We start from the raw sequence: 15,129 nt of genomic DNA on the forward strand, positions 1-15,129 counted from the left end.
GCAGGGTTGGGCTCTTCTTCCAGGCAACCAGCAACAGTAGAAGGGGACACAGTCTCAAGTTGTGCCAGGGCAGGTTCAGGCTGGATGTTAGGAGGAAGTTCTTCCCAGACAGAGTGATTGGCACTGGAATGGGCTGCCCAGGGAGGTGCTGAAGAAAAGCCTGGATGGGCACTTAGTGCCATGGTCTGGTTGATTGGATAGGGCTGGGTGATGCACTGGATGAGCTTGGAGGTCTCTTCCAACATAGTTGATTCTATGAGTCCATGTCCCTGCCCAATGCCAGGGTGTCTGACTAGATAACCTTTAAAGGTCCCTTCTGAGCTAAACCATTCTGTGATTCTATATGAAAATGCCTCCCACTGATATTTCAGACTAAATACCTCATTTAGCCCTTTTTCTGCAGCTCTAAGTCACTTGGAAAGAAGTAATTTTCCTCATTGCCTACAGCAGTGCCAGACCAAGTGAGAACTGTGAGCTGCATTCCTCAAATGCACACCTTACTGACTCACTGAGACACTATAAACATCTTGCCAAGGGAAAAGGAATGGAATAGTTTTAGCTGAAGGAGGACTGAACTTAAAAACAGCACAGCACTTTTCCAAACTGGCTGAACTGGGCCCTCAGCAGCAGAAAGCAGCAGCAGGTCACGCTCTTTGTTCTGAGAAGAATTGCAGTAATGCACTTTGCTTTCCTGTAGCTCACCCCAAAGGTCTGTTTGCCCTGACTGACAATTTTTAACTGGCAACACCCATGCAGTGCACACCCGATTCTTTTTTACATAAGTAAATATTACCTTTTACAGAAGATGAGGCTGAGACACAGCTAAAAGTCAACACGACAGAGAGCAGCTCCCAGAGCTCAATGTCCCATCTGAGGGCATTTCAGCTGGCACATGGCACGTACAACACCAGAGCTGCTTGCCACCTCTCCGTTGCCAAGTCGTGCAAGGTCTATGGGTTATCAGCATCTTGGAAAAGCAATCCTTTACCTCTCCTCTTACTCAGGGCAGCAGTAGCTGGCAGTGTTGCCTGTGGCCACAGGGCGAACAGGAAAGGGTGTGGTGGTGGCTGCCACATCGCATGAGCCTGCAGGTTTGTCCTCTTCCAGCAGACTTGCACCTGCCTGGTACTGTTCAAATAACTTTCCTAGAACCATAGAGTCACAGAGTTAAAAAACAGAGATGGGACTGGTTAAAGCCCTCTTTCAGAACTACCCAGAGCACCCTTAAAACTCTATAAGCACAAATTTCCTCCTTTCTTCCTCATTTCCTGTCTGCATCTCTCCCACCTAGCCCCCACATCCTAGCCCATCAGCTCCCCTGCAAGCTTGGTTCAGGCTGCCGTGGAGAGGAGCCTGAACCAACACTGCCTTTCCAAGGCTAACTTCTCCCACATGACGCTGCCTCAGCACTTTCTGTTTGTCTGAAGCTGCTTTACCCTTTGAGAGCAGCCCTTCACACACCGCACACAGCAAGGCGTGTTTCCTAACACCAGGGCACCCGAGAAGCCTTTGAACAGAAGCAGCTGTGTGCAGCCAGCCGGCGAGAAGCTGCAGAGAGCTGCGGAAGCAAAACGTTTCAGCTGGTTCTGTGGTCAAACCTGGAATCTCACTTGCTGTTGCTCCCTCGGTACTAATTCCTCATGTTTAATATTAGCCTTCTGGTGACACCCTCTACTGTCATCTCTCAGGCATCCAGTGGGAAGCCAAGGGAGGAGGTTCAGCTTTAAGGAATGCCATGTTTCCCTTACACACACAGCAACTTAACTGTCTACGCCCCAAAGAGCTACCAGAGACAGTTTTGAGCTTCTCTGTCGAGCTGTTGTTCTTGGCTCCTGTTTTCATCAGAGCTGCTTTTGTTTACTGTTCTTTTCATCACGGCTCACTTCTTGTTTTATATACTTCCACTCAGCTTGAGGACAGATCCCTGCCTCCTGCTTTGCCAGCATCAGCTCTTCTCAGGAATCATAGAATCATAGAATCAGCCAGGTTGGAAGAGACCTCCAAGATCATCCAGTCCAACCTATCACCCAGCCCTATCCAATCAACCAGACCATGGCACTAAGTGCCTCATCCAGGCTTTTCTTGAAGACCCCCAGGGACGGTGCCTCCACCACCTCCCTGGGCAGCCTATTCCAATGGGAAATCACTCTCTCTGTGAAGAACTTCTTCCTAATATCCAGCCTATACCTACCCTGGCACAACTTGAGACTGTGTCCCCTTGTTCTATTGCTGGAGTCGCTGCCACAGCTGTGCTGTTGTTTTCCTTTTCAGAGGTGAGAAATACAAAGTTATGAAGCCTCAGCTTACAAACACAGATCATGGCAAGTTATTTATTGTATGAATTAGATGACTGCCATAAGAAAACGTGTAATATAGTACCTTGGCCTCTGAAGAACACAAAGCATGCCAGCACCCTTAGGCCAGGACACGTCTTTCATGTTTCTGTACCTCTGGTTTCAAAGGGCCATGTGATGATGGTCCCAGAAGAAAGCTGAGGAGGGCAAGAGTTGTTAGAAACAAGAACAACATTGCACGAGGTACTGCCAGAAGATAAAGCTCAGTTGTGGATGCCTCACCCTTGGAAGGCCAAATTGGATGGGGCTTTGAGCTACCTGGTCTAGGGGAAGGTGGTTTGAAACTAGATGAGTTTTAGGGTTTCCTCCGATTCAAACTGTCCTATGATTCTGTGAAGGAATCACAGAGCATCCCTACAGCAACAAAGGAAGCAGTGTTTGCCTTTGCATTTCGAGGCTAAGGGTACCACAAAGTCTGCCAGCAGCAGCACTGAACACCTTACCCTGCCTCTGCGCTCAGCTCTCCCTAATCCCACATCTTTCAACCACTGCTAAAGCTGCTTCTTCCTTTCTATTGTGGCCGTTGCTAAGTCAAACTTGGTTCTTTTTTCCCCCGCAAGCAATCGCGTCCTGCCATGACCCGCCACAGGACACACTGATCGCGGCTCCCTTAACCCTGACAGCAGTTACTTAAAGACTCGGAGATGCCTTTACACTGGGTCTCGTCCCCTCGCACATACTCCTGAGAGGCCTCCGGGCCCTGAGGAGCCGCCTCCCTCGCCAGAGGTTAACGGCGGCAGACGTCCGGGGGCTCCTCGCAGCCTTCCGTCCCGGCGGGACCGAGCAGGGCGGTGAATCAAGCGCCGATGCGGCCACAGGTGCGATCGATGAGACGGCGCCACTCAGCTGCCTGGCCGCAGCTTTCAGCCTGCGTAGCCGAGCACCGATAACAGCTCCCTTCCCTCCCGCCTCCTCTCCCGCCCGCGGCGGGCAGGCCGTGAAGCCGATCGCCGAGCGGCCGCGCGATTGGCCGCGCCTGGCAGGGGGAGCCGCACCTCGGGCGGCGGCGGGGCCGTGGCAGGAAGCGGCGGGGACGGGGACGGGCTGGCGGACGCTCTCCTTCCCCTCTCCTGCCTCCCTCCTGTGTGCCGCGGACGTGGTCTGCTGCCGCCGGCCGGCACCAGGTGAGACACGTAACTCGGAGTCGCGGCCGTGAGGAGAGACAGCTGCGGGCACCGGCTGGGAGACGGCTTTGCCTTCTGACAGGCGGGTCCCGCCGGAGCGAGGGGCAGCGCCGGGCTCGGCAGCGGTTTGGGAGCTAAAAAAAAAGCACTTTCTCGTTGTCTCGGCGACGCGGGGCGCTCGCTGCCGGGTCCCGGGGTGCCGCGTGTCCCGGGGCTGCCCGAGGGCGAAGCTCCCCAGGGGCGCGCCCGCGGCGGGGCCCGCCCGCTCAGCCGGAGCTGCTCGGGGAGCGGGAGAGCTGTCTCCGCGCTCCGCGGAAGGGGCTCCTGGGAGGTGTGCGAGTCCCCCGGGCAGCTGAGCTCTTCCTGCTGCGGTTGTGGGGCTGGGAGTGCCCCGCTGGTGGGGCCGGGGATGGGGGGCGTGGGGAGATACAGCTTCCCAGCAGGTCGTGCTGGTTCGTGTGGCACCGGTGACACGCAGTTGCCGTGAGCGGTGAGCTGTCCCGAGTCTGCTGGCCCTGGTCGAGGAGCTCGGCGGGAAGCTGGAGCTGCGGGACAGCAGCTCCAACGCGTTTGAGTAACCGGCGCGGAGGGGAACTGCCTCGGCGGGAGAGCGGAGGTGAAGGGAGGGGAAAGCGGCGTAGTTTCCTTCACCGGCAGGCTGGGGACACTGCCACAGCTCGGGTACGCGGCGTGTGTCGGTAACGATTACCCTTCGGAGCCGTGAGCGAGTCGTTTGAACGGCCTTAGCGTATCGCTCGAAGTGAAACGCAGGTGAAAAGAGGAGCTCGGTTGCCGTCAGCTTGCTTTGAACGGCGTTGAAAGTGATGACGTCGGTCTGGTTCCGTGCAGATCTGTCTGTCCTTTTAATGACATCAGGACGCGATTTACTGTAGGTGCTGGATGTCATCTAGCACTACTCGTATTTGCGTGGGGAGGAGAAAGAAGGAGGACACTAAGCAAGTATTTAGCCCTTAGGATTTTGTTTCATATCCTCATGTCTGTTCTCTACCCTCATGCCTCACTGTGAGGGTGACACACACTGGAACAGGCTGCCCGGGGGGCTGTGGAGTCTTCCTCTCTGGAGATGGTCAGACGCTGCCCGCATGAAATCCTGTGTGATCTGGTATAGGTGATCCTGCTCTGCAGGGCGCTTGGGCTAGTTGGGCTTCTGAGGTCCCTTCCAGCCCCTGACATTCGGTGCTTTTGTGATTAAAACAAACCAGTCTTTTGTCTAAGGCAGAGTTCAGATCCTCTGGACAGAGCCTCTGTGTGCATTTGTCAGCGTTTACAGCACCCTGAGCTGGACTGAAAGTGCAGTTTTGGTGTTAACAGAAAACCAAGAAGTAGGCTTTTATAAGTTCAGCACATGCTTAGCTTTTTTAACAGATGTGCTAATTCCAGAAACATAATCAGCATTAATTCCATAACCCTGAAGCTTGTAAAACTCAGTAAGCCACTGAGTGGCCCTGGTAGCATCCAGGTTTCCTTCCTGCTCGCTCAGCCTAGGCAGAAGTGAGCAGCTTGATGCTGGGTTTGCTGCCCCCAGCCAGGGTGTGCTCCTCAGGGCAGTGCTCCAGCAGGGCAACACTGATCTCACAGGTGTGTGAAGTACTCGGGCTCAGCACAGTCTAGTGGCAGCTGCTGTGTTTGTTTAAAAACAGCAAAACAGGTGGTGCTGGTAGGGCCTCCCTGGGTGCAGAAGCCTCCGAGCAGGAGGACTTGCTATGGCAGGGCTTTGCTCCATTCCTCTTTCTGTCCAAGAGGATTTCAAACTGTGTTCCCCATCTAATGGGCCAGTGACTTAAAGAAGATGAAAGTAGCTCAGGGTGATGTACTGATGGGGAAGACACTCCTCACCCCCCCTGTGGGAGCTGTTCCATGGTACACATCATAGAATCAGCCAGATTGGAAGAGACCTCCAAGATCATCCAGTCCAACCTAGCACCCAGCCCTATCCAGTCAACCAGACCATGGCACTAAGTGCCTCATCCAGGTCTCTTTTTGAAGACCTCCAGGAACGGTGCCTCCACCACCTCCCCGGGCAGCCCATTCCAATGCCAATCACTCTCTATGCCAACAACTTCCTCCTCACATCCAGCCTATACTTTCCCCGGCACAACTTGAGACTGTGTCCCCTTGTTCTATTGCTGGTTGCCTGGCAGAAGAGACCACCCCCCCACCTGGCTACAATGTTCCTTCAGGTAGTTGTAGACAGCAATGAGGTCACCCCTGAGCCTCCTCTTCTGCAGGCTGCACACCCCCAGCTCCCTCAGCCTCTCCTCATAGGGTTTGTGTTCCAGGCCCCTCCCCAGCCTTGCTGCCCTGCTCTCAACAGCTTCCAGCACCTCAACATCTCTCTTGAAGTGAGGAGCCCAGAACTGGACACAGCACTCAAGGTGTGGCCTGAGCAGTGCTGAGCACAGAGGCAGAATAACTGGGGAAGAGCACAGCAGGGATATGACGCTGCAGTTGATGTGGCTCGAGTTTGGGTGAGGATAAATGGGCTCCAAATCTATTCTCTGAGGTCTGCTTGCCTATTTCCAACAACTGTTTGGAGTACTATAGTGCTTGAAGTGATGATGTTGCTTATTTTGCTGGTGGTCATTAGTTCAGTGTACTTTTACATCTCATCCTGCATTTATTAGTGTGCACATTGTGGTGTTCATAGGTTGATAATGGATTGCTGGTGAAGAGGAAACAAAAGACACCACTCTTGTTCCTCTTTGTTTATGTCCTTAAAATGGTATTGCTTCTGGTAGCTGCCTAATTCTGAGCTCTCAAGGAGTAAAGTAACAATATAAAGAGTATTTAAAATGTCTATGCCTGTTCATAAGCTCTCTTTAAAACTGAAACTCATGCAAATATCTGACAAGTGAATGGTTTTGTGCTAGCAGTGAGGCTGGGAACTGTTCCTGTCTGTGTTAGTATATACTTTAATCAGGTTTTGTCCAATCAGGAGTTCTTATTTATCCTGTATTTCACTATATCATTCCCTCTAACATCTGATTTGAGGAAAGCTTGTGCTGGGTTGTTTCCATCATCCCAATATGAGGGTTTTCAGACTGCAAACTGTGCACTCCTTGTAAGGATTCTCGGTGCACACTTTTGCTTTGTTACATTCATTATAGGTTTAAATGGATCTTTGCAAGTAAAAAACTTCTAAAGATGGGATAATTCCTATTTATGTGCATTCTAATTATGGATTTTGTATCAACAGGCTTTTGCTGTTACCTTTTTTTTCCATAGCATGTTGTAGGATGGGGGATGGCCTTTCAGCAGAGCAGGGCTCTCTCCCTTCTGCCTGATCTCTTGCCTGTGAGAGAAATCCCAGCCTGGAGTTTGCTGGGCTGTGGCTTGGGAGGGGAAGGGTCACAGTGCCAGTGGAGTTTACTGCACAAAGACTGGGGGCAGCCAGCTTGGAGCAGGAACACAGACCAGTTGTTTTCTCCCTTTGCAGGCTGGTGTTCCAAGTTGTTCTGCAGCCTCTTGAAATGCTGCAACATGGGATGGCAGGGAAGGAGGTGTTCATGAGACACTTTCAGTTTTATTTGTTGATTTTACTGGGGAAAAAAAAAAACAACTACCAATCTTAGTGTCTAAGATTCATGTTTTTGAGCAGAAAGTCAGCCTTTTGTATAAGGAGGAGTTCAGAGGCTTAACAGAGCCTCTCTGTGCATTTGTCAGCATTTACAGCAACCTGAGCTTGCCTAAAAGTGCAGTTTTGGTATTAAAGAAAATGAAGCAGGAGACTTTTGTAAGTTCAGCACACACTTAGCTTTTTTAATAGATGTGCTTCCTACAGAACAGGAGGGGGGAAATGAAGAAGTAAACCCCAAAGTGTGTTTTATGCTTATTATTTTCAAGCTATTTCCTCATCTGAGGGCCATTGATTAAAGCAGACTGATTTGATTGCCTTTGGCTCTGTGCTGTGTAATAAACATTATGCAATGGCATTGCACCTGCTTGCTCATTAGGTCTTTCAAGGGTAGCTGAGTGAGTTTTCCTGACACTGTCGTCTTATCACTCTCTGACATCACTGTGGTAGATAGCTTTTTCATTTATAAACTCATACATGGTTCAGGAAGTATTGATCTGCTAAACCTAGGGTTCCTTAGATGTTTGGGGGGTAAAAAGAAGGAAATCTCCCTTCCTCTTCTGACCACACTCTTGGCTTTTCACGCTGATCTGCTGGTTGCGTTAGAGCGCGTGAAGTGCCATCCTGTAGCCTGCACCACTTCAAATCATCACTGCTATTGCATGCCAGGAACTGTAATCTGTGTGAACCTCAGCTCCTTAATTAATGAGGAGGAAAGTTGAAGTAGAAATTAAAGTAAATGAATTGGGTGTGGACATCCATCTCCTCAGCTACTGAAGGATGGGGGAAGTCTGAGTGCCCTCCTAGTTACTCATGGCAGCTCCTGTTGCAGGTTTATGAAGCCTCACTTCACACTGCTAAAGCATTGCTTCTAGCATGATTTATTTGCCTGATTCTGTAGAGATTTGTCATGGGGGTTTAGTTTGTGGGTTGCTGTTGGAAATGTGTAAATGTTTTGCTCTCAGATGGAAGAAAGCTCATACAATCAGTCAGGATTGGAAGGGACCACGAGGATCAGCCAGTTCCAACTCCCCTGCCATGGCCAGGGACACCCTACCCTAGATCACCCTGCCCACAGCCTCATCCAGCTTGGCCTTAAACACCTCCAGCCATGGGGCCTCAACCACCTCCCTGGGCAACCCAGTCCAGCCTCTCACCACTCTCATGCTCAACAACTTCCTCCTCACGTCCACTTTGAACCTACCCACCTCCAGCTTTGCTAAATTCCCCCTAGTGCTGTCACTCCCTGATATGCTGAAAAGTCTCTCTCAAGCTTTTTTGTAGCCCTCTTCAGATCCTGGAAAGCCACAAGAAGGTCACCTGGGAGTGAACAGCCCCAACTCTTTCAGTCTGTGCTCACAGCAGAGCTGCTGCAGCCCTCTGAGCATCCTCTTGGCCCTTCTCTGGACACACTCCAGCATCTCCACATCCCTCTTGTCCCAGGGGCTTCAGAACTGGATGGAACTCCAGGTGGGGTCTGAGCAGAGTGGAGTAGAGGGGAAGAATCACCTCCCTCTACCTGATGTCACTAGTTCTTCAGTATTTTTCACAGAGAGAGTGATTGGCATTGGAATGGGCTGCTAGGGAGATGGTGTCCCTGGAGGTGTTCAAGCAAAGGCTGGATGAGGCACTTAGTGTCATGGTCTGGTTGATTGGCCAGGGCTGGGTGATAGGTTGGCACTTAGTGCCATTATCTAGTTGATTGGGTAGGGCTGGGTGATAGGTTGGACTGGGTAATCTTAGAGGTCTCTTCCAACCTGGTTGATTCTATGATTCAAGTATCTTTCTTTGACTTGACTCCTTTAAGAGACTGTTGAAATTAGGTTGTCTGGGTGGCTTGGCTGAGCTTGTTCTTGCAGAAGATGGCAAAGAAGGTGTCTGTTGGAGCAGCCTGGAAGTTTTCTTGTTTATGTGCTCATCCTTCTGTTTGTGTTTTCCTGATGAACTTTCCCTTTGTGTAAGAAATTGTTAATTTAATTTGTAGGGGCAGGGAAATCTCAAATTTAATATAGGGAGCTTACAGAACTAGTTTGTCTGAGCTGTTAATGAAGCAAGCACTTATGCCCTTGAACAGGTAATAGCTTGATCTTGATGTAATTACTATTACTTAAATTTTTCTCCCACCCTAATTATTAGGTCAAAATGGACTCTGGTTTCTTCTGCATGTAATGCAACCAACAGCTATGTGGGAACACACAGCTGCATGCCTTCCTGCTTAGCTTACAAAGGACTTTCCAACAAGGACATTCTCACAGTTTGGCATATTAATGTCAGCCTGTCTCTGTAATGAGGCACAGTTGGGTCGTGAGGGATAGCTGGGCAGAGCTGGAGAACATCACTCATTCAGCTGAACCAGTTTTTATCAGGTTGCTGTTCTGAAATGGCAAATCCTCCCCATGCACACAAATGTTTGCACCCCCTTCTGCTGTCTCTCTGTTAACAGTGACATGAAAAGACCCAACTAATTCCTCAAAAGATGGACAAATTAGAAATTGTTTGCAGTGAGGGGGGTGAGACACTGCAACAGGTTGCCTGAAGAGGTTGTGGATGCTTCTTTCTTGAAGGTGTTCAAGGCCAGGTTGGTTGAGCAATCTGATCTAGCGGGATGTGTTCCCAGCCCAAGGCAGGGAGATTGAAACTAGATGGTCTTTAAGATCCCTTCCAACATGAACCATCCTATAAATCTATGCATTGGTGACCTTGGTAGAGCATATTTGCAGGCTGTGTGCTGCAGGTTGTGCTGTGTTTGGGAAGAGAGAGAAAGCTGGACCTCATCTAACCCAGACAACCAGCAACAGAACAAGGGGACAGAGTCTCAAGTTGTGCCAGGGGAGGTCTAAGCTGGATGTCAGGAGGAAGTTGTTGGCAGACAGAGTGATTGGCATTGGAATGGGCTGCCCAGGGAGGTGGTGGAGTTGCTGTCCCTGGAGGTGTTGAAGCCAAGCCTGGCTGAGGCACTTAGTGCCATGGTCTGGTTGATTGGGCAGGGCTGGGTGCTAGGTTGGGCTGGATGATCTTGGAGGTCTCTTCCAGCCTGGTTGATTTCTATGATTCTAAGAAATGGTGACTTGAGGAGTGGAGGTGTTAACCCCAAAGTCCTGGATAAATTCCTGTCTAGGAAACTAAGCAGTGCTGACTGCAGTTCCTTGTAGCTTAAAACACACACGTGGCTTGGCTTGGCTTTTATTTCTTTTCTCACCAACTCCTCTCCACAACTTAACTGTGATGCTGAAGGTGGCAGATGCCAGGTTCCAAGGTTGCTGCTTTTCAGCACTGGAAGGAATGAATCCTGCACGTAGTGATGTTAGGCAGATGAAGGTGAAAGGTGTTTGACTGCCAGATACTATCATCATTTTATGAGCAAAGTGTCTTTATTAGATGGTAATGAATGATCATGTGCCAAATTTTGTGCACAGCGAGCCTGCTGCTCCTGGAGAGACACAAATCCTGTGCTCACCTCTTACATTCAAACTTCTTTTCCCTCATTTTCAATCAGCCATCTGTGGTTCCATCGCACAGAATCTGGCGTAAAACTGAACTGTTTTGTTGGGGTTTTTTAAGGGCTGCCCTTGAAAATTGTGAGTGTTTAAGCCAAATTTACAAGGATATAGTCACTGATGATTCATGTTGAGATGATGGGGTTGTTTTTTTTTCTTCCTTGTAATGGAACATATGGGACTACGTAGCATATGGTGCTGCCGAAGATTGTTCGACGCGGAGCACTGATTTATTACACAGCAGAAAGAGTTTGGAGTCTGGGTCTACAGCTGAGCAGACAGCTTTGTAAACAGCTCTGGCTGCTGCTCTGCATCAGATGTGCTGCTGTGGTGGTGTGGTAAATTCTCAAACAATTCCTTGAAATTAAAACAACGTTCCTCCTGAATTTGCCTTTGCTGGAGTGAGTGTAAGTGAATGTGATGGGATGAGAGTTAAGGCCAAGTGCAGGGTTCTGCACTTTGGCCATAACAACCCCAAGCAGCACTGCAGGCTGGGGCCAGAGTGGCTGAGAGCAGCCAGGCAGAGAGGGAGCTGGGGGTGCTGGGAGAGAGGAGCTGAAGCTGAAGCAGCAGTGTGCCCAGGTGGGCAGCAGAGCCAATGGCATCTTGGGCTGGCTCAGGAGCAGTGTGGGCAGCAGGACAAGGGAGGTTCTTCTGCCCCTGTGCTCAGCACTGCTGAGGCCACCCCTTGAGTGCTGTGTCCAGTTCTGGGCTCCTCAGTTCCAGACAGAGGTTGATGTGCTGGAAGGTGTTTGGAGAAGGGCAGCAAGGCTGGGGAGGGGCCTGGAGCAGAGCCCTGTGAGGAGAGGCTGAGGCAGCTGGGGGTGTGCAGCCTGCAGCAGAGGAGGCTCAGGGCAGAGCTCATTGCTGTCTACAGCTCCCTGCAGGGAGGCTGTAGCCAGGTGGGGTTGGGCTCTGCTGCCAGGCACGCAGCAACAGAAGAAGGGGACACAGCCTCAAGCTGTGCCAGGGCAGGTTCAGGCTGGATGTTAGGAGGAAGTTGTTGTCAGAGAGAGTGATTGGCATTGGAATGGGCTGCCCAGGAGGTGGTGGAGTTGCCATCCCTGGAGGTGTTGAAGCCAAGCCTGGCTGGGGCACTTAGTGCCATGGTCTGGTTGATTGGATAGGGCTGGGTGCTAGGTTGGACTGGATTTTGTGGTTTGGTATTGATGTGTTTTGTTTGTTTGGTGACTTTTGGTTTTGGTCTTTTGTTTGGGGGTTGGGTTTGGTTTTTTTGTCTTTATAACTTCTGGAGTGTTTTCCCAGTGAGATGGGTGGAGGAGGGAAATGTACACCTTGATCCTTCCAGCACATGGGGGAAGGTGTACTAAAGGGCAGAGATCATAAATTGCAGCCCTGTATTTCCTTGTGCTCTCCTGATTTCTTAACTATACATCCTTTAGATGATTGGAATCTCTTCAGAGCAGGCATGGCTTCTGCTGTGGCTTTGCAGGTCTCACTGCAGTGTGATTGAAGCTCGCAGGTGCTGTGCCAGTAGAGATAACAAATAGCTGGTCAGAAGAGTACATCTATTAAGCTTTATCAAGACTGACTCATGCAAAAAGCAGGAACCTTCTTTTCAATCTTAGAATGGTGTTTGTGATTGTCTTTTCTAATTAAGACTCTGGACTGTAATTTATTTGCAGGCATTTCAAGTGCTGACTAAAACAGACTTCATGCTAAGTTTGGTGCTGCTTTTCACAGAATCATAGAATCAGCCAGGTTGGAAGAGACCTCCAAGCTCATCCAGTCCAACCTAGCACCCAGCCCTATCCAATCAACCAGACCATGGCACCAAGTGCCTCATCCAGCCTTTTCTTGAACACCTCCAGGGACAGCGACTCCACCACCTCCCTGGGCAGCCCATTCCAATGCCAGTCACTCTCTCTGCCAACAACTTCCTCCTGACATCCAGCCTAGACCTCCCCTGGCACAACCTGAGGCTGTGTCCCCTTGGTCTGTTGCTGGTTGTCTGGGAGAAAAGCCCAACCCCACCTGGCTACAGCTTCCCTTTTGTTAGGCCAAAATTAGGTAATGGCACAGAGTTGTAGTACTGAGATCAGCACTGGAGCCCTCAACTCAAGAAGGACAGGGACCTAATGGAGTGGGTCCAGAGAGGGGCCACAGAGATGATCAGGAGGTTGGAACACCTCTGCTACCTCTGAGGAAGCTTTGGTTGTTCAGCCTGGAAAAGAGGAGGCCCCAGGAAGAACTAATAGCAGCTTTCAGTGCCTGAGGTGGGCTGGAAGAAGGCTGCGGAGGGACTGTTTGCAAAGGTCTGGAGTGACAAGACAAGGGGCAGTGGTTTGGAATTAGAGGAGGTTGAGACTGGATGTGAGGAAAAGGTTCTGCACCACGAGGGTGGTGCAACACTGCAACACGTTGCCCAGGGAGGTAGTTGAGGCCACGTCCCTGGAGATAGTCAAGGTCAGGCTTGACAAGGCTCTGGGCAACCTGATCCGGTGGAGGATGCCCCTGCTGACTGCAGGTGGGTTGGGCTGGATGAACTTTGGAAGTCTCCTCCAACCCAAAGCATTCTATGCTGCTGTACCTACCATCTGTAAGAAGGACTATGTACACTCTCCCAGCTTTGTAATTGGTTTGCATTCAGCTCGGATGAGTCTGACTTCTTCCCTGCTTCATGGCAGTCTGCCTCTCAGTACAGAGTTTCTTGTGTGTGTCTGCTGAGTTTTGGCAGGTTCAGGTAAAGTTCAAGTATGCTGTATCCTTAAGGGTGGAATTGGCATCATTAGGAACTGATGTTATTTAATAAAAGGAAGTAGTATCTGTCCTTGAGGGAATTAACTAATGACCTCTTGTTACCATTGCCTTCGGGATCTTAGATCCTCCCTTTGCCTCATTCTTAGTCATAGATTGGAAAACATTGGCTTTTTTTGCTCCCTCCCAGCTCTGAGGCAGTTTTTCAACTTCACATGAACTGATCATTGACCTCTTGTGTGACCTGCCCTAGATTATGGCCCTGCTGTGGCAGGGGAGTTGGACTCTATCTCCAGAGGTCCCTTCCAACCCCTAACGTCCTGCGATCCTGAGATCAACCATGCGAATAAACTGGCCAAGAAAATACTCCTTTGCCACTTGCAGAAGGTCCTGCTGTAATTAAGACTTCCAGAGCATGTCAATTTGCTCCAGTTTCCAGGTTTAACCTCTAAAGAGAATATTAATGTGTTAATTATTAGTATTAGCCTCAAATGAATTTTCATTTATAACCTTTTTAATCTCCACACTGCTCATGGGTTTGGTTTTAACTCTTGAGCTTCTTTCAAAAGAGGAGGTGGGGGGTGGGGGGAAAAAAAATGTCTTATCTGGAAAGTCTGCAAGTGGCAGAGCAGATAAGATAATTGAGACCTAAATGTGAGCTGGGATGGAAAGAGGCTCTGTTAAGAGTCAGGTCTCATCCTCTTCGCCACAGTCCAGCGGTGCTTTAATGCATGCTAATGCCAGGAGTTTTGTCGTCCTGGGGAGAGCTCAGTGAGTTCTGACTCTGCAGCTGCTTCTGCATGGAGGATGTGAGTCTTGAGGTGACATGTTAGAAGCTGGTGCTGTCATGCTCGGGAGTTTTCATGTCGTTTGGGAAGCAGGCAGGCAAAAGTGGGTGGATTTTGTGGCTCTCCTGCCTGTAACCGTGCGAGGAATAGAAATAAAAGGCTCCAACTTGTTCCACTCAGGCAGTTGTGTCTCAAAGGTTTCTTGTGAGCGTTTCAGGGTGGTTGTCAGTTCTCTGGGGAGGATCCCCGTGGAAGATAACAAGCTTTCCATTTTCAGCTCTCCCCCTCGACTGAAAGCTGCTGTTATGGCTGTAAATTGCCTGTCCGGTCCTTGAGGGTAGGTGCTGAACCCACCCCGGGTGGGTGGGAAGTCATGGGTTGCAGGTATCTAAAAGCAGGATAAATGAGGAACTACTGGAATGACATTTTTACTACACAAAGTCTTATTTTGCCTTTGTTTACTTTTAACTCTGTTTTTGCAGTTTTCACCTTTGTGTTTTAGGGTTGCCTTACCAGAAACCAGGTCGTTTTGGATGAGGTTAGGCTCTTACTGAAGCCTGACTTCATCTGAAGTTGATGGCAGATGGCTTTTTGGGGGTTCTTGGGGTTTCTTTCCTCTTGCAAAATCAATATTTGGCTTAGTGTTTTGCTACAGGAAATGTAGTCCAGGAATTAGACCTGCTGCAGATGTTGGAAACTGTAACTCAGAAAAGGACCTGGTTCTTTGTAGCACCACATGAACGTGACATAAATCAACACATAATTCATTTATGCACTTAGGAGCTGGTGATATACAAGAGATAGGAGCAGTTCAAGTCCTTAAAGCTGACTGAATATTAACTTGGACAAATGCTCAGATGTGTTGGACACTCTTTTTGGCAGTTCAGGTTTCCAGCTTCATGCCATAGTGAGATTTCTGCCAGTCTACCCCTGCCTTAGAATGAAATAGCCAAAAGCTGGCAAGTAAGGCTTGGTGTTTGATTTCTCTTTCCTGGCTACCTGAGTGTTTCAGAACAGCATTGTTTAAGCTCAGATTAGCCAAGCCAGAGGTGA

At 49.7% G+C, this 15,129-nt stretch overlaps 1 protein-coding gene across 1 annotated transcript in view; it reads left to right on the plus strand.

Annotated features, from left to right (window-relative positions):
• Positions 1–3,287: 3,287 nt before the first annotated feature.
• The window catches only part of TAOK3 (TAO kinase 3), a 107,889-nt gene continuing 96,047 nt past the window's right edge, over positions 3,288–15,129 (plus strand). The window contains exon 1 of the mRNA XM_064168712.1: positions 3,288–3,478. The gene's annotated coding sequence lies outside the window, so the exon portion shown is untranslated. The remainder of the gene's footprint in view (positions 3,479–15,129) is intronic.

Source organism: Pogoniulus pusillus, chromosome 30 (genome assembly GCF_015220805.1).
Source record: "Pogoniulus pusillus isolate bPogPus1 chromosome 30, bPogPus1.pri, whole genome shotgun sequence".
Taxonomy (NCBI): Eukaryota; Metazoa; Chordata; class Aves; order Piciformes; family Lybiidae; genus Pogoniulus; species Pogoniulus pusillus.